Here is an 18,328-nt window from a genome sequence, read left to right on the forward strand (position 1 = left end):
TAGGATGGCCTAACTAAGCCCCACTTAAAGCATTCCACTGCTTTCCAAATCCAAAATCCCCAAATCCACATTCTTAAAAAACAAAAGTATTATCAGACTTATCACAGCCATACCCTACTCCTGGTACCAACTTCTGTCTTCAATGGGTGTTACTGCTGTGAATAGATACCATGAACCAAGGTAATTCTTATAAGGAAAACATTTAATTGAGTCTGGCTCACAGGTTCAGAAGTTTAGTCCATTGTCACCAAGGTGGGAGCACAGCCGTGTACAGGCAGGCATAGTACAAGAAGAGCTGAGAGTTCTACATCTTCATCTGAAGATAGGTAGAAGACTGGTTTCCAGGCAGCTAGGATGAGGGTCTTAAATCCCATACCCAGAGTGGCACGCCTACTCCAACAAGGCTACTTCTACTCCAACAGGGCCAGGCATACTCAAACTACCATAGTCACTGACTTCTTACCTATCAATTTGTATCTTCTGATCTTCTTCAGTTGTCTTATTCCTCTACCTAAGGTTTCAAGTATTGTATTGAATAAGTATAAAGAGAGTAGACAACTGTGTTTTGTTTTTCCTTCCTTATTAGTAGGAATTTTTATTTTCTTTCCCATTAGGTCAATTTTGACTACGGAGTTGGCATAAACTGCCTTGATTATGTTGAGGTATGTCCCTTGTCTCTCTAATCTTTCCTGGACTTCATGAAGGAGTGTTGGATTTTGTCCAAGGCCTCTTAAGCATCTAATGATATCATATGAATTTGTGTTTCAGTTTGTGGATTACATTTATATATGCATTATATGGTGAATTACATTTATCATTTATATATCATGAACTATCCCTGAATTTCTACAATAAAGCCTACTAGATTATGGTGAATGATCTTTTTATGGGCAAGTTTTATTTAATAATTTTTCATTTAATGTTCATTTGAGAAAGTGGTCTATGACTCTCTTTCTTTGTTAGGTCATTATGTAGTTTGGATATCAGGGTAACTGTGGCCTTATAAAATGAATTGGGCAATGTTCCTTTTGTTTCCATGATTTTGGAATAATTGGAGGAGTATAGGTGTTAACTCTTATTTGAAAGTCTGGTAGAATTCTGCACTAAAACCATTTGGTTCATTTGTTTGAGAGATGTTAATGACTGCTTGTACTTCACTAGGGGTTATAGGTATATAAATTGCTTATTTGATCTTCATTTAATTTTGCTAAGTGGGTCCTATTGAGAAAATTATCGATTACTTTTAGATTTTCCAATTTGGTAGATTACAGAATTTAAAGTATATCATTTCATCAGTGTCTGTCGTTATAACCTCCTTTTTATTTCTAATTTTATTAAGTTGGATATTCTCTCCCTATCTTTTAATTAATTTGGGATGTTTGTCAATCTTACTGGTTTTCTCAACTTTTGTGTTATTTTTGTATTGTTTTGTTTATTTACATTTTATTGGTTTTAGACTTGTGTTTTATTATTTCTTGCCGTGTACTGCTATGTGGTATGCAGTGTTTTTTTTTTTTGTTGTTGTTGTTGGTTTTGTTTGTTTGTTTTTGTTCTATAGTTTTTGCTGCTATGTTCCTACAATGAGTTCTCTCCAATTATTTTATATAGGCAATTAGTGCTGTTTATTGCCTACTAGAACAGTTCTCATTATGTCTCATAAGTTTCAGTATGTTATGTATATATTTTCATTCAATTCTAGAAAGTCTTTAACTTCTTTCCTAATCCATATTTTGACCTATTTTTTCATTCAATAGAGAGTTGCTCAGCTCCCACGAGTGTGTAAGCTTTCTGTTGTTCCTCCTGTTCCCACCCAGCTTTAATCTGTGGTGGTCAAACAGGATGATTTTCAATTTTCTTGTTTTGCTGAGACTTGGCTTGTGTATGAGGTCAATTTTGGAGAAAGTTCTAGAAAGGGTAGAAAGTATAAGGCACTTTTTGTTTGTTTGTTTAGGTGAAATGTTCTGTAAATATGTACTAGGTCAGTTTGGTTTATAACCTCTATTATATCCAGCATTTCTCTGTTTAGGTTTGGTCTGGATAACCTGTTCGTTGGTGAGAATAAGGTATTGAGATCTTCCTCTATCAGTGTCTGGGTGTCACTATGTGATTTAAGCTCTAGTAGTATTTCTTTTACAAACTTGGTTCCCTGCTGTTCGGGGCATAGATGATAATAATTAAAATGTCATTTTGGTGGATTTTCCCTTTGCTGAGTCTGTAAAGTCTATCCTTATCTCTTCTAATTATTTTTGGTTTGAGGCCTATTTGGTCAGATTGTTCCTCAGGCACATCTGCTAGAAATATCTATCTTATGTGGTAAAGCGTGTTTCTTGGATTCAGCAGAAAAATGAATCCTGTTTTTGCATCCACTCTATTAGTCTGTGTCTTTTGGGGGCACTGGGGTGGAGACGTGGAGACCATTGATATTGAAGTATATCATCGATTGTTGATTCCTGTTATGTTGGTAGTGGCATGGTGATAGTTGTGGTGGTGATGTACGCATGATATTCCCTTGTTTTGACTTTGAGGATCTAAAATTATTTAGCCCCTATGATTTTTTTCAATGTAATTAACCACTTTAGGTTGAAAATTACCTTTTAGCACCTTCTGTAGGAAGATATTACTTACATTTAGTTTTATCCTGGAATGTTTTTTTCCATCTATGGTGATTGAATGTTTTTTGGGTATGATACTCTGGCCTGGCATCTGTTGTCTTTTAGAGTCTGAGAACATCTGTCTAGACCCTTGTGAATTTACAGTCTCCATTGAGAAGTCAGGTATGATTCTAATGGGCCTGCCTTTATTTGTTACTTGATCTTTTCACTTGCAGCTTTTAATACTCCCTCTTTGTTCTCTGTGTTTAGTGTTTTGATTATTATGCACTAACAGGATTTCCTTTTCTGATCCAGTTTATTTGGTATTCTCTATGCTTCTTGTACTTTCATAGTCACTTAGATAGGGATTTTTTTTTCTATGATTCTGTTAAAAATATTTTCTGTGCCTTTGACCAGTGTTTCTTCTCCATCCTCTATTTCCATTATTCTTAGATTTGGGTTTTTCATAGTGTCCCAGATATTCTGAGTGTTTTGTGCTGAGATTATTTTAGGTTTAACATTTTCTTTGACTGATGTATCAATTTCTTCTATTGTGTCTTCAGTTCCTGTAACTCTTTCTTTTATCTTTTTTATTCTGTTGGTGAAGCTTAACTGTGTGATTCCTGTTCAAGTTCCTAAATTTTTCACTTTTTGATTTCCCTCAGTTTGGGTTTTCTTTATTGATTTTATTTCCACTTACAGATCTTAATGGTTTTATTCATTTCCTCCACTGTTAATATCTGTGGATTTCTTTAAGGGAACTACTCATTTCTGCTTTAAGGACCTGATATTCATAAAGGCTGTTTTAAGGGCTTTTATTTGTGTCTCAGTTTTATTGGAATAATCAAGAGGGCCTGCTGTGGTAGGGTTCCTGTGCTCTAGTGGAGACATACTGTCATGGCTGTTATTGTTTGTATTTTATACTGGTCTCTAGGCTCCCAGAATTGGAAAGACTGTAGTCCTAGGTACCCATATCTGTCATTGTCTTTGTTCTGTCAGTGTTTTAGTCTTTGATTTCTGCTGCATCCTTAGTTCTTAGAAGAATGTGATGGCTGTGTGTCGCCTGGTAGACAGTTCTTCTGGGGGTCATGATAGGTGTGAGTGAACACTGGAGGTTCCAGATGAAATTTGTTTCTGGTTCCCTAGACAGAATCACAAATTAAATTTTAATCGAATCTGTAAAGTAAAAAGTTAAATGTTAGAAAAGTCTTTCTCAAGTCTAATGAGATAAGGTGATATTAAAACTATTTGCCAAAACAAAGACAATAAATACTCTGAAGAAGGTAATAACAGAGCCCAAATTCACACAACCTAATACAATATGTCTACTATAGAATCAAAGATTGCTGAACAGTGGAAAAATTAAATAAAAATAAATAAATAACTAAAAGGGATGCATTGACACATATGTTGGGGAACAAGCAAGTACAAACACCAAGATGGATGCTTCATAGTAGAAAACAAAACTCACAATATTTTAAAGCAGCTACTATAAAAATGTGTGAACAAGTTAAGGAAATATGCTCAAAAATGAAAGTAAATATTACTTTAGTAAATGACGACATATGAAACCATCACAGAAAAAAGAACAGAAATATGCAAATAATTTTTTTTTACTCAAGTGAGAAATTCATCGAATGACAGGGTAAGGAGGGGAAATGGAGGATATTCAAGATGATGACAGAATCAAATAAATCGTCTAATCTGAAGAAATGTGCTATGCATAGAAAAATTATAACAAGCTACAGGCTACTGGGTAATATGTAATCAAATGTAGATTTGATTTTTAAAACTATTCCCCAATTATCTTATAGATAAAACATTTAAATATAATAGCTGAAAATTATAAAGCTGAATGAAAAGCACTGACTTATAAAGTCCTTACTGTGCTCTGTGTAGGATCAATTGGAGAAAAGCTCTGCTGATAGTGTTTGGGTCACAGGAAAACCAAGAGTCTTGAAGACACATAGTGAAAATGCCCCAGCACTTAATGGAAACAGAGATAATAATGCCTGTCAAATATTTCACAGGAAAAGTGAAGAACAGAGTCACAGAACGGCATCCTTAATCTTGATGCCCTACAAAGGAAGAGGGTGTCATTCAGTGTGGAATTCCATAGAAACTAAAGTCATCATTCAAAAAGAAGAGTTTGATAAGGTCATTTTTCTGATAAATTAAGCAGAACTGTATTTGGTATACATGAAATAGAAGAAATTCATAATGATGCCCTTAAGGCTAAAAAAAGCCCATGACATCAGAAACTTGTATGAGTCAGTAAATAAAAGCAACAGAAGTTGAAACAAGTTATACGTAAAGAGTATATTTTTGTTTGTATATACTAACTTTATTTTTTTTACTTTTTCACTATGTTTTTAAATGAAATAGAATTACATCATCTCCCCCATTCTTTCCTTCTACCAATTTCTCCCAGCTGCCTTCTCTTGAACATCTCCCATATTTCCTCTCAAGTTGATTTCATATATACACATACACACACACACATACACACACACACACACACACACACACACACACACAAGTATATGTTGTGTCAGTTTTGGTTGTTGGTAAAATAAATCTCATTGAAACAAAAATAACAGAGTTTGTAGTAGATAAAGAATCAACACAATGGGATCAAAGAAAGATGTTAAATGCATAGAGTTTACCATCTCTAGTTATTTCATTTGGAAATAACTATTTTCTAGTTATTTCAAGTGGGAGGTGTGAAAAGTGAAGCATAATGTTGTGTATCAGAAAAGCAACATGTTGCATGTGAAATAGTACATAATTTTGATAATTCAAAATACAGATTGTTAGCATGAGAGAAATCACACACATATACACATGCATATATGCATGTACACACACATACACACACACACACACACACACACACACACACAGAATTCTTCTATCACATAACTTCTAAGTGTAGTAGGAGCAAAGCTGGCTTCACATTTTAGTAACATATCATCAGTCTGATTTCAAAACATAAATGAATAACTCAAAGAGACAGCAGCACACAAATATTCCTTATTGATAGGATACTGATGGGAGGTAATAGAGAAAATAACAAGAATATTTTATACTCTTAGTGCCCATCCACCAAAAATAAAGGAAGGAAAATGACAACAAAAGACAAAATGGAGATTAGCAGTATTGTAGACTTCAGTCTGACCTCAGGAACCAGCTAAGAATGTGGCAGTAAATTGGGTCTGGACCGCTCATGAGCAATCATCCAGCCTGGTTCTACTTGAAGGTGGCGGAGGGTGTAAGTACAGGGTCCTGTCGAGAGCTGTTCTGTCCATTGATGATGCATTCTCAAAGCAAATAATGTGTCCTTGGTCTCCTTCTCTGGTTTTCCAGCCATGCATTCCTACCACAGTGTGGCATTATAGATCCAAAGCAAGGAGCCAGGCAGTCAAGGGATGAAGTCCTTGAAGTGTGCCCAAAGAAGCCATTCAATCTGTAGACTGACCACTACAGGTACATGTTATAGAGTTTCAGTAAGCTAACATAAATGTAAACGAAACTCTAAAGATTAAACAGAAGCCCGAAGCAAGCTTGTTTCATCTCTTCATGAAAGGAAATGAAAACTCGGGTCCATGTGAGGCCACATATTCAAGGAGAAAAAAAAAATCTCATGATTACAGGACTTTTTATATAAAGTAGAAACAAAGCAGCCACTTCATTTTAGGAATGCATCATTAGGTGAATTCTAAAGTAGAAACATGTTACTGGAAAAAATGAAGCAAAACAAAACAAGCCCTCACTCCAGCCCCCAAACCAGTAATACACCAATATTCCTATGAATAAATATCTTTAAAATACCTGACAATCGTATATAGTTAAGTTCATTCACTGATTCCAAACATAACACACTTTGACATTCTACCCTATCATTTTTCAACTCTTTTGTTTGTTTTAAGGCTAATAAAAGCACTGATTCTAAATTATGTTTTGTTTCAATATAATCCCAGCATTTAGGCTGAATTAAAGCTTGCGGATAACTATTATGTATATGTTTCATTTTATTTTCAATATCCCACAGACATTTTAAAAGACTGAGCAGCACAAAACACGTGACTATCAAATTAGCTTTATTTATTTCATTGTTTAGTTTTCCTCAAACTCATTTGCTAATTTTTTTTGGATCCACTAAATACTGAGAGAATTGACTGCTTAACTTGATTATGGACCCATTACTTTATCTTCATAGTGTATTAGCTTTTCTGTTTGTGTTGGTGCAGTGTTATTCAACATAATCACTTCATGGCATCTACTGAATGACCATGATCAATAGTGCCATTAATACTAAAATCACTTCCTACTTATAGCTGTGGAATCTGGCTCTTGTTAAGAAGCCTTGCCCTGATCTCTAGCTCATTCTTTTTACAACCCCTCAGCAACCTGAACTTAATTCTTTCATTGTATTTGTTTTGTTCTTCTAATGTGATGTGTTTAGTCATGTTCTTCCTCATCAGACTATAAATTTCTTGAGACTAAAGGGTACATTTTGCTTTCTATTGAGTTTCAATTTTTAACATCCTGTTCTTGAGAAGAGACCCAGAATGTGTTTATTAAATTGGATTTGAAAGAAAAATGACAAAACAATACGTACTTAGAATTATTTGTTGTGGGAAAATGTGCTGGCAAAGAAATCAGATGATAAAAATAGCAAAATAGAAAGAAGAGAAAAACAGAAAACTGGAAGTTGCAACCACCTTGTCTTGGTTTGGGATTAATTGCAGTGAAAAGACACCATGACCAACACAACTCTTTAAGGACAACATTTAATTGGGTCTAGCTTAAAGGTTCAGAGGTACAGTTCTATATTATCAAGATGGGAGCATGGCAGGATCCAAGAAGGTATAGTGCAGTAGAAGCTGAGAGTTCTACATCTTCATCTGAAGGGCACTAGAAGACTGGTTTCCAGGCAGCTAGAACAAGGATATTAAAGCCCACAGCCACTGTGACACATCTACTCCAACAAGGCCACACCTCCAAATAGTACCACTCCCTGGGCCAAGCATATACAAGCCATCACATTCCACTCCCTGGTCCCCATAGTTTTGTTTAAACATATGAGTCTATGAAGGCCATACCTAGCCACAGCATAATAAAAAGTATATTTAGTTCAACTTCAAAAGTCCCCATAGTCTGTAGAAGTCTCAACAATGTTAAAAGTCCAAGGTTCAAAGCCTTTTCTGAGATTTATCCAATCACTTATCTGTAATTCACAAAGAAAATCATGAAACCAGATGGGCAAATTCCAAACTCTGCATCTCCATGGCTGATGTCAAAGCTGTCTTCAGATCTCCAATTCCTTTTTTCAAACTTTCTTGACTCTAGCAAACTTCTTTCTCCTGAGCTGTTTGCACCCCCTATTAGCAGTTGTCCTTGGCAGATATTCCAAGACTCTGGCATCTTGAACAACTTGAGTTCTCCAAGTCAACTTCAACCTCACAGCTTCTTGTTCCAGTGTTTTGGTTTCCCTCATGATCTTCTGGGATCCTCCAAAGGGCTTGGGCCAAATCTCCTGTTCTACACTCTGTAGTACTGTGGGTCCTGGTTGCCCCTACTCCACTGATGCTGCTGTTCATGGCGGTCAGACCATGATATTGGCATCTCCAACATGCTAGGGTCTTCAGTTGCAGTGAGGCTTCACCAATAGCCTCTCGTAGGCTCTCTTCATGGTCCCGAGCCTCAACCTCCGCGCATGACACCTTCAGGCCTGGACCATCATCTGCAATCGAGGCTGCACCTTCACCAATGGTCTTCCATGGCCTCTCACAGTGCCATCCCTCAGCTGCTCTCCACGATTCCTTCATCCTTTCAAAACCAGCAACGCCTGTGTGATTTTTACACATGGCTAAGTCCAGCAGCAACATGAAGTACAATCTTTGGTGTCTCTGGAACACGGCTTCTTTGTGCTTTCAGAAAACACTTGCCAGTAAGTCCAGCTACAGCATGAAGTACAACCTTGGCTGTCTCTGGAACACTTCAATAATGCTCATCTCACTGCTAGTTTCTTAACTCTAGCTAACCAGCATCCATTGTCCTAGTAGTACCTTCTATTTTTGACTCTAAAGCCAGAGCCAGATGGCCAAAGCTGCTGAGTTTTGCTGCTTGCTGGGGCTAGAATATGCCCCCCTTATTCTATTACCAGTTTTCTCTCTGCTTGTCTGTTCTGGAACTTGCTCTATATATTGACCTTGAACTCAGAGATCTGCATGGCTCTGCCTCCTGTATGCTGGGATTAAAGGCATGTACCACCATGTCTGGACTTAAGTTTTTCTTCACTTAGAACTTGCTCTGTCCCAGTCTGGCCTTGATGTCAGATATCTGCTTAGCTTTGTCTCCTGGGATTAAAGGTCTGTTTGACCATGCTTGGACCTAAATTTAGCTGGGCGGGATCTTGTCTTAAAGTCTCACTCCCTTAGTCTGTTATCTCCTGGAACATAGGATTCATCCTCAGTCTACTTCCTGGTGCCTGTTTAATATTTGAACCACATAATTTGTATTTTTCCTTTCTTGGTTTGCTCCTTTTAATTAAAATACTCTTCATAAGAGTGAATTCATGCCAGGCTGTTTTGAGACTTCCTTTTTCAGAGCAATTGATCTAAATCTCCTCACCTTAGCCTCGGGTAGACTCTTTGGACAATGGCATAAAACAGCCACATTCTTCACCAAACTACTACAAAAATAGTCTCTACACTACATACTGAAATTCTTCTCCAGTGAAGTCTCTTGAGCCCGGTCTGTACAGTTCAAATCACTCTCAGCAACAAATTTGTCCATATTTGTACTAGGATAGCGCATTAAGCCCCACTTAAAGGATTCTACATCTTTCCAAATCTAAAGTCCCCAAATCCACATTTTTCCAAACAAGAGCATGATCATCCCTATCACAGCAATACCCCAGTCCCTGGTCCCAACTTCTACTTAGTTAAGGTTTTACTACTGTGAACAGTCACCATGAACAAGGCAACTCTTATAAGGACAACATTCAATTGGGGTTGGCTTGTAGGTTCAGGCATTCAGTCTATTATCAAGGCAGGAGTGCCTAGGCAGGCATAGTGCAGGAAGAGCTGAGAGTTCTACATCTTCAACTGAAGGCCACTAAGAGAAGACTGGCTTCTGGCACCTAGACAAGAGTGTTAAGGCCCACACCCACAGTGACACACCTATTTCAACAAAGCCACACCTTCTAATAGTGCCACTCCCTGGATCAAGCATATACAAACCATCACACACCCTTTTCATCCCTTTATACCATTCAAAACCTGAGGCTTTCCCCACAGCTGTGTGGTTGTTTATGAGCCACTTCTATTTCTTATACGGAAATAAGCCACAGCTAAGACCCCTGTAGTCAGCGATCAGTAGCTGGATAAAACATGAATGTTCTTCTTGGGGATGGTAGCACATACCTGAATCAAAACATGTGGAAGCCTGAGGATAGATCATCATGTGTTTAAAGCTAGCCTGAGCTAAATAACAAGTTCCGAGCCACCCTATGTTGTGAGACCCTGTTTCAGAAAATAACAACATAGCCTTCTGAACTTTTGAGGGCTATCAGACACAGAGCTCAGGGAAAGCCTTTGTATGAAGGTAACGTTAGCTTGGTATGATGGTGTGGAGAGGGGTGGTTTCAGGGAGCCTTCAACAGCAGTGACTGTCCATCTCTGACCTGAGGATGCCCAAGGCAAGCTGAACTGTAGCTTCTGCCCCTCCCCCGCCAAAAAAAAAAAAAAAAAAAAAAAAAACATGTCTCAAACCTCTCCAGCCTAAACCCCATCCCTCCTCCTGCACCTCTGCTGAGCCTTTGCGCCTGGTAAGCTGGGGAACGGGATGCAGTTTATGTGGTCCTTCTTTGCTTTGCTCCATCAGTGTATGTGTCATGGCCCCCATATGTCTTACCATTCCATACCTTTCAAGGATCATCTTATTTTAACTCTTCTATGCAACCTATCACCTTACCTGAAGAACACTGATCATGTACTTTAACATATAGATAATAGTGAATGTTTTTGCTCAAATATATATTTTCCTATTGGTCTGGACCATCTTTAACCAGGAGGTCAGAATTGTACCCTGTTCCCTTTACTTTGCATTTGGTGCCTACTGGTTGATCTGCTGCAGTAGTTGACAAGTATGAATTTATTGGAATTGGCAGGCTAGCTATATCAGCAGACTGATAACTGGAGGGAAGGTGCTTTGTTTGGAACAATGGGCTTTCTGTAAATGGATCTGACGGTTCTGATATCCAGCACTTTACTCATTATGGGTTCATGGTGTCTAAAACGCTGCTACCTGTATTCATTTGTCAAAGATTTGATAAGTCTCTTCTGCACATGGCTGGTGGTACTTCTGGCTCCTGTAAAGTAACGCCTCATCTGCAGATTCTGGAGGTCAACAAATAGGAGGCCCGGCCTCTGCTTTCCCCTTATCATAGGCCTAGCTTGATTGGGTTGTGATTTTTGGAGCCAGTTTACTTGGAACCAAATTTAGATAATACTAATTCATTCTGCATTCAATATAGCCAAGTGCCTAAGACATTTTTATCCTAATAATTTCAGTATGTATGGTGCTTTAGGATTTGCAATGTTCTTGCTGCGTTGGAGATTAAAGGATGTGACAGACCGCCAATCAGAATGCCCATGGAATTTGTACCTTGAGCTTCTCAGTGAACTAAACATACTAATGAAGGGTAAACTCTCACAAACAAAAGGAACCTCCCGACCCTCAGAGTACAATTAAAGCCCTTTTGGGTGAAAGTCTCTGGCTTTCTGGGCATTGTGTCTGCGGGCAGTGAGAGCTGAAGGTAAGAATAAGTACTGTGCAGTATAGTATTGGTTGGTTCACTGAAGCAAACATTTTCTGAGAGTCTGGAAGCCATCATGGTGAGTGAAAGAAGAGAGAAGGCAGACTTCATGCTCCAGGGCAAGATGACTTGGACCCTGTGGTAGAGTTTTGATGTGGGGTTTGCTTTGATGGATGGATCCCCAAACACCAGTTTAAGATCTTGTTAAAGGGCTGATAATGCTGGGGAAAATGGTGATTGCCAACAGTAAGTACAGAAAGACAAATCCTATTCAAAACAAAGCAAACAGCCTTTCAGTCTGAGTCTGCCAAGGGCAGTCCAGGAAGTCTGAGCTACACCAGGAGCTCGTGGAATAATAATAATCTCATCTCTCCCTGTCTTCAGTGGCCCAGCCACTTTCTTAATACATATTTAAGTACGCATCACATTTTCCTTCCAGACAGTGTACTCCTTGAGTTCAATGGCTTTCTCTCAAGTCCTCCCTCTTCCCTGCAGGGATCTGGGCCTGCGCAAACAGTAGGAGCTCACAAGCTGTTTGAACTGGGGAGAAATCCATATATGAATGCTATGACTCTGTAGTGGAGTCTTTGCAAACAACACTCTGGTTGTGTGTCTTGCCTGTGTGAAAGGGAGCTTGCAATTCTTTCCATTCGGGCATTCCTGAGACCAGGCCAGAAGCCCTGGGAGCTTTTCCTAGTTCTTAAAGCTAAAAACAACCCCAGCAAAGACAACCTTAGAGCTCAAAAATCCTTCCAGCTACAGATCTAGCTTCCACCACAGAGCAAGGAAAGTGACAGGCCAGCAGCTCCCCCATGCTCAAGGTTTATCAAACACATTCCTCCATTTTTCTGGCCAGGGTAAGTGAGCATCATTCTCCTTGCTGCCTGGCTGCCTCATCTTCTTCCCTGGAGTCTGGTTTGCTTTCTTGGACTAAGCAGCTGTGTGCTCTATGGCCTGAGGAAGCCTGCTGCCTTCATAACAGTGGAATCATTACCCACCCCCTTCTAGTGTTTGATTGTCATTCTCTGTGACTTTTATATCACTAAATAGCACTATTGGTGCATACCCTGGGGCTATATTTATTTTTAAATGCAACTAACTTTGTCTCTGAAATTCTTTCAATCAGTTCTTGCTATTTTGATCCGGCCTCTTAGCTTACATCTGATCTTCAGACTCTCTCTGGTTCACCTCTAGGCCCCAGGACTCTGCCTTAGCACTCCAGTGCCTGGGATTGAAGAGAAAAAGCCCTTTTGTCATGCTAAGTCTGTCCTCCTGGTGCCACCACCCATCAAGTCAAGTCTTAACTGTATGTTAATTTCATAAGCCAGCAGTCACACAGTATTTCTATCCAATACTTGCTTTGAACTCACACAACATTGAACTCAAAGTCAAAATGCAGGCAAGTAAGGTAAGCAATTATGGAGTGATTGATTTTAATTACAATCTAGGACTACTTGGCCCGATGCCCATTCTTTCTCCATGGGTGAAGACACCCTCTGTAGGATCCCTGTACTCTGTGCAAGGCTCCTTCAGCAACCCGAGAGCACCGTGGTTCTCCAGGGGTGGATCTCTCTTGTTCAGAATGTCAAGTATAGTTGATTTGGAAGAGAAGTCTAAATCTTCCATTCAAGCTGACATATTCACACATTACTCTGTCGTCAGCAGTATGATTCTATAGGACAACTTTACTGACGTTGCCATCCTGGCCCTTTTCTCTCAGTCCATCTCTGTTTTTGGAAAGTTTCTTCCTTTCTGACTCCGACTTTGCTGCTACACCATCCTGCTTTAGTCGCCTAGCAGAGTTTCACGTCTGGATGGTGGTGATCAGGGAGACAATGTATCTGAAGGCAAACAGATAAGCCTACCTTAGTGCTTCTCGCATCCATGTCTTTATCGAATGTGCATATAACAATAATTGTATAAAAGCTATTGTTTTATGGCCAAAAGGGAAAGAAAATGGTCCATCACTCACTCCCCCCAATTTAGAGCCCAGCACCTGCAAAGGATAGAGCGTCTTCCTTCTTGGCCATGAGTATTCTTTGGGGCTATGAGGTGAAGTGTAGCCTTAGGTACCAATTCATACCAATCTGAAAAATGAGAGATGGTGAAAAGTAGATGACAGATAAAAGTGGTTATATATAAAGATAGTAGAGCTAATATATTCAAGTGCAATATACATAGTTATCTCTGTATTAGTTCTTGCTCCAACTAAGTTTTAGGGTAGTTTTCTTCTGTGGCACATTTTCTGTTTCCTTTGCTTGAATTGAAAACCAGGTATAACTGGGACTCTTTCTCTGAAGGATAAGGTCGTATTAGTTAGTATTTTATTGCTATGACATACACTTTAGCAGAATAATTGAAAGGAGAAAAATATTTATTTGGCAGCTGCTTTCAGCGACTTCAGTCTATGGCTGCCAAGGTCATTGTTTATAGGTTTGCAATAAGTCAGGAAATTGTGGCAAAGATACAATGGAGGAGAGATGCTCATTTTACGGAGGCCAGGAAAGCACTGAGAGGCAGAGAAAAGCTTGGAGGAAGATAACCAATAAAGGCACCCACTTCTCATATCTACTTTCTCCTACTCAGTGCCTTTCTTTAATATTTTTATTTTTCCCCCAAAAGTGCCACCAGCTGGGAAGATGGGCCTGTGGGAACATGTCAGCTTCACGATACCATAGAGAAACTTTTATCACCCAGGTTCTTTGTAGTTCTGCCTCTGTTGAATTGTCATTGTCTTTATTGAGTTTGATTTTTAGAAATTGCTGCTTGAGGCAATCCTCTGAGTTCCAGACTCTTTCAGCCATAACTACCTTTCCATTTTATTGATTGAAGCCTCCTAGTTCTCGTCTGTTAATTGATATAAATAACCCCAGTTAGAAGAAAACTTCATTTTCTGCCAAGATATTCAATAGATTGTTGAGAAGAAACTGTAATTTCCAACTTAATGAGGTTGTTTGTCAGGTATTTTGTGAACATTCTCCAAACCCCTTTGGAGCCAAGACCAGAGCTGCTCAGGTCACAAGAACTGACTATCTAAGAGCTCTGAATTATTTACTAAGTGAGTCTCCTTCTATGTGATATGGCAGTGGGGGAAATGGCACATGTTGGCCACTAGTAAAATGCACATAATATCCATAGGCAATGGTTTGAACTCAAAGGATACTGGCACCTTAATTTGGTTTTCTGTAAGGCACTTTGCCATTTTATCAGGGCAAGTATTTCTAGATGATGGCATATAGGCTATGATCACAGAAATTTCCTGAGACACGTCAATTGGCAAAAAATATATTGCTGTTTAAAATAGTTTTGGTACAGAATAAGCCAATAAAATAATGATAAGGTATTATTGGAAGAAGCATTTCCAATCGGGATAGCACATGTGTGTTGAAAATACACATCTGTTCTTAAAAGATTGACCTGTTCCCCGAGACCCTGTCCTCCAGTCTTGTCTCTAGTGTTCACCCACCACCAATATCTCTCATAGATCCCACACAGCATGTCCTTATAATCCCCTCTTCCACTCATTGCTGTACCCCAGACTATAAATCGAGCAGGTGCCCAGTTAGGTATCCCAGAGAAGTTCTCCTCTCTGTTTCCCCAAACCCAATCTTCAAGTCTGTTCTCTCATGCTGCAACAGGCTGAAGTCTTCCCTCTCCCCTGCTCATCTACTATGGATCCCTATCCTCCCTTCCTAACCTCACTCCTACCATTTGTTGCCTTGTCCCTGATCTCAACTCCAGCAAACAGCCCCCTGCTAACCCAAAGGCCACTTGTCCCAGGGCAACAAGTGGTTGAACACAGACTCATAATACTCCTACTGCTCCTGAGATTCATACCTTCCAGACTCACCCTGAACTCTGTAGTTGGGAACCTGCTATGTTCTCCCTTTCTTCCCCGGAACTCATCCAGGTATTTCAGCTTCCAACACCAGGAGACATTACCTGCTCAACAGGCAACACATTGTCATTACACTCTCCGAAAATCCATAGAGGAAACAGAAACCATGGAAAAAACCATCCACCCAACAAAGACAACTCCAGAAATCAGCACCTAGACTTACAATCATCCCAAACCCAGGTGGCATGACACCAGAATAAAAACAAAATTAATAATTGCCAGAGCATACTGTACCCAGCAAAACTCTCAATTAACATTGATGGAGAAACCAAGATATTCCATGACAAAACCAAATTTACACAATATCTTTCTACAAATCCAGCACTACAAAGGATAATAAATGGTAAAGCCCAACATAAGGAGGCAAGCTATACCCTAGAAGAAGCAAGAAACTAATCGTCTTGGCAACAAAACAAAGAGAATGAAAGCACACAAACATAACCTCACATCAAATATGAATATAACGGGAAGCAATAATCACTATTCCTTAATATCTCTCAATATCAATGGCCTCAACTCCCCAATAAAAAGACATAGATTAACAAACTGGATACGCAACGAGGACCCTGCATTCTGCTGCCTACAGGAAACACACCTCAGAGACAAAGACAGACACTACCTCAGAGTGAAAGGCTGGAAAACAACTTTCCAAGCAAATGGTCAGAAGAAGCAAGCTGGAGTAGCCATTCTAATATCAAATAAAATCAATTTCCAACTAAAAGTCATCAAAAAAGATAAGGAAGGACACTTCATATTCATCAAAGGAAAAATCAACCAAGATGAACTCTCAATCCTAAATATCTATGCCCCAAATACAAGGGCACCTACATATGTAAAAGAAACCTTACTAAAGCTCAAAACACACATTGCACCTCACACAATAATAGTGGGAGATTTCAACACCCCACTCTCATCAATGGACAGATCATGGAAACAGAAATTAAACAGTGATGTAGACAGACTAAGAGAAGTCATGAGCCAAATGGACTTAACGGATATTTATAGAACATTCTATCCTAAAGCAAAAGGATATACCTTCTTCTCAGCTCCTCATGGTACTTTCTCCAAAATTGACCATATAATTGGTCAAAAAACGGGCCTCAACAGGTACAGAAAGATAGAAATAATCCCATGCGTGCTATCGGACCACCACGGCCTAAAACTGGTCTTCAATAACAATAAGGGAAGAATGCCCACATATACGTGGAAATTGAACAATGCTCTACTCAATGATAACCTGGTCAAGGAAGAAATAAAGAAAGAAATTAAAAACTTTTTAGAATTTAATGAAAATGAAGATACAACATACTCAAACTTATGGGACACAATGAAAGCTGTGCTAAGAGGAAAACTCATAGCGCTGAGTGCCTGCAGAAAGAAACAGGAAAGAGCATATGTCAGCAGCTTGACAGCACACCTAAAAGCTCTAGAACAAAAAGAAGCAAATACACCCAGGAGGAGTAGAAGGCAGGAAATAATCAAACTCAGAGCTGAAATCAACCAAGTAGAAACAAAAAGGACCATAGAAAGAATCAACAGAACCAAAAGTTGGTTCTTTGAGAAAATCAACAAGATAGATAAACCCTTAGCCAGACTAACGAGAGGACACAGAGAGTGTGTCCAAATTAACAAAATCAGAAATGAAAAGGGAGACATAACTACAGATTCGGAGGAAATTCAAAAAATCATCAGATCTTACTATAAAAACCTATATTCAACAAAATTTGAAAATCTTCAGGAAATGGACAATTTCCTAGACAGATACCAGGTATCGAAGTTAAATCAGGAACAGATAAACCAGTTAAACAACCCCATAACTCCTAAGGAAATAGAAGCAGTCATTAAAGGTCTCCCAACCAAAAAGAGCCCAGGTCCAGACGGGTTTAGTGCAGAATTCTATCAAACCTTCATAGAAGACCTCATACCAATATTATCCAAACTATTCCACAAAATTGAAACAGATGGAGCACTACCGAATTCCTTCTACAAAGCCACAATTACTCTTATACCTAAACCACACAAAGACACAACAAAGAAAGAGAACTTCAGACCAATTTCCCTTATGAATATCGACGCAAAAATACTCAATAAAATTCTGGCAAACCGAATTCAAGAGCACACCAAAACAATCATCCACCATGATCAAGTAGGCTTCATCCCAGGCATGCAGGGATGGTTTAATATACGGAAAACCATCAACGTGATCCATTATATAAACAAACTGAAAGAACAGAACCACATGATCATTTCATTAGATGCTGAGAAAGCATTTGACAAAATTCAACACCCCTTCATGATAAAAGTCCTGGAAAGAATAGGAATTCAAGGCCCATACCTAAACATAGTAAAAGCCATATACAGCAAACCAGTTGCTAACATTAAACTAAATGGAGAGAAACTTGAAGCAATCCCACTAAAATCAGGGACTAGACAAGGCTGCCCACTCTCTCCCTACTTATTCAATATAGTTCTTGAAGTTCTAGCCAGAGCAATCAGACAACAAAAGGAGATCAAAGGGATACAGATCGGAAAAGAAGAGGTCAAAATATCACTATTTGCAGATGACATGATAGTATATTTAAGTGATCCCAAAAGTTCCACCAGAGAACTACTAAAGCTGATAAACAACTTCAGCAAAGTGGCTGGGTATAAAATTAACTCAAATAAATCAGTTGCCTTCCTCTATACAAAAGAGAAACAAGCCGAGAAAGAAATTAGGGAAACGACACCCTTCATAATAGACCCAAATAATATAAAGTACCTTGGTGTGACTTTAACCAAGCAAGTAAAAGATCTGTACAATAAGAACTTCAAGACACTGAGGAAAGAAATTGAAGAAGACCTCAGAAGATGGAAAGATCTCCCATGCTCATGGATTGGCAGGATTAATATGGTAAAAATGGCCATTTTACCAAAAGCAATCTACAGATTCAATGCAATCCCCATCAAAATACCAATCCAATTCTTCAAAGAGTTAGACAGAACAATTTGCAAATTCATCTGGAATAACAAAAA

The 18,328-nt window shown here is 38.8% G+C and overlaps 1 long non-coding RNA gene across 2 annotated transcripts in view; it reads right to left on the reverse strand.

Moving 5' to 3' along the window:
- Positions 1-12,819: 12,819 nt before the first annotated feature.
- LOC148000382 (uncharacterized) overlaps positions 12,820-18,328 on the reverse strand; it is a 52,744-nt gene continuing 47,235 nt past the window's right edge. Inside the window, exons 2-4 of one of the 2 annotated variants that reach the window (XR_015639648.1) lie at positions 14,226-14,262; positions 13,412-13,502; positions 12,820-13,256 (exon numbers count right to left, since the gene is read on the reverse strand). This is a non-coding gene — a long non-coding RNA (uncharacterized LOC148000382). The remainder of the gene's footprint in view (positions 13,257-13,411; positions 13,503-14,225; positions 14,263-18,328) is intronic. The other variant, XR_015639650.1, reaches the window with a different exon arrangement.

The sequence above is a fragment of the Rattus norvegicus genome, chromosome 16 (genome assembly GCF_021556685.1).
Source record: "Rattus norvegicus strain SHRSP/BbbUtx chromosome 16, alternate assembly SHRSP_T2T, whole genome shotgun sequence".
NCBI classification, from domain to species: Eukaryota; Metazoa; Chordata; class Mammalia; order Rodentia; family Muridae; genus Rattus; species Rattus norvegicus.